This window comes from Hipposideros armiger, unplaced genomic scaffold, assembly GCF_001890085.2.
Source record: "Hipposideros armiger isolate ML-2016 unplaced genomic scaffold, ASM189008v1 scaffold_574, whole genome shotgun sequence".
Taxonomy (NCBI): Eukaryota; Metazoa; Chordata; class Mammalia; order Chiroptera; family Hipposideridae; genus Hipposideros; species Hipposideros armiger.
The window spans coordinates 433,484-435,122 of record NW_017731924.1 but is presented as its reverse complement, the minus strand read 5'-3'; positions in this window follow the sequence as shown (position 1 = coordinate 435,122).

Sequence of the window (1,639 nt, the reverse complement as noted above, 5' to 3'; positions counted from 1 at the left end):
CTCCGTCTGTCTTTCAGTTGTTGTCCCCTTCTGACGGGAGCCCATTGAGATGAACCACTTCGGGACATGCAGCAGGGGTCCTGCAGGACAGGAAACACCCCTCCTCCACGTGGGGTCGTGTGTGGAGCTTGGGGCCTGGGGAATGGAGTCAGGAACACAGCCCCACGGGACGCCCCCACATACCAGACCCTCGTGGGGCCTTTAGACCCTCTGCAGCACAGCGGAGAACGCTGAACGGGACCTAAACGGTGACACACGAAGAACTGGTGATATTGCACCTGGAGAAGACGGTGCCAGGGCCTCACGCTGAGTTCAGACACCTGAAAAGGAATGCATGAGTGAGGTTAGAAGGTGACAGTGTCACCTTGGCATCAGTGGAAACATTTCAACAAAGCTGCCCACAGAGAGGGGGCACGCTCCTGCGGGGTGCAAGCCCTGCCACGTGTCATTCAGTAGAGAATGTCCTGGTACCATGGAACTCAGGACACACCCCTGGAGCCGGGCCACACTAGGGAAACAGGCAGCTTTGGGGGAGTCATGGCGTGGGGTTCAGGGCCTTCGTTCCTGGGAGGACCGTGAGAACGGGATGCAGGTGCCAATCGGGTACGAGCAGAAACACTGGCAAGAAGGTCATGGGGCCGTGTCAGGAAGAAACTTCCCGGTCGGAGCTGGGCAGGGATGGGGTGGGGTGGGGACAGGAGACGAGTGATAATTACAGACCACCTTCTAAATGGCAAAGATGGGCCTCGACGCCGTTCAGACGTCATCTCCTGTAGCCCTCACGCCCGTGGCACGCGAGGCAGGCCTTGGTCCTGTCTTTCTTTGGAGGATGGACCACTCAGGCCAAGGAGAGGTAAAGCCACTTAGCTGAGGTCCCTAGTGGGCGAGGGGTGCGGAGGAAGGCACGGCCCCCCAGTGCTTTCTCCTGGGCCCTGGGCGTGAAGTGGGTGGGGGTGGGGACATCAGGGCTCCATGAATGGGCTTTGTTAGAGTGCATTTGGGCTGCGGTCACAAAGAACCACAGCCAGGTGGCTCAGAAAAGCAGGCGTTTATCTCTCACGGCTCCAAGATCAGGACGCCAGCAGGGTCCGTGAGGGCCCTGTTCCAGGCTGCAGCGCTCTGTCTCTCTCTCTCTCTCTCCCCCTCCCTCTCTCTCCCCACTCTGTCTCTCTTCTTTATCTCCCTCTAGCCAGTTCCCATGTCCCTGACACCCTGTCCCTCCCCCCACTCAGCTGTCTGTCTCTCCATTTCGCCTCTCTTGGTGTCTCCCTGCCCTTCGTGGTCTCTCCCTCTCCTCCTCTGCCTCCCAGCACCTGCCCGCTCCCCTCACCCCTGCTCTCACTGCAAGCCGCCTCCAGGCCCTGTTTTCGCTCCTGTGTGCTTGGGGCCTCGGTCTCTGGGCCCGGGATTGATGCAGCAGGTGGAAGAATCTCTCGGCCGGCCGGGAGCAGGGTCGCTCTCCAGGAGAGAAGCTGAGTTGTCTGAGCCGCTGGCGGGCCCACCGCCCACTCAGTCCTTCACAGGATGTGAGGCTCCTGGTGCATTGCTCCCTGGCCTGCAGCTGGACAATTAGCCTGTTTCCCCCTGGAGTCTAAAGCGATCCTGGTGCAGAGCGAGGTAGGGGTTTCCTTGCCCTCCC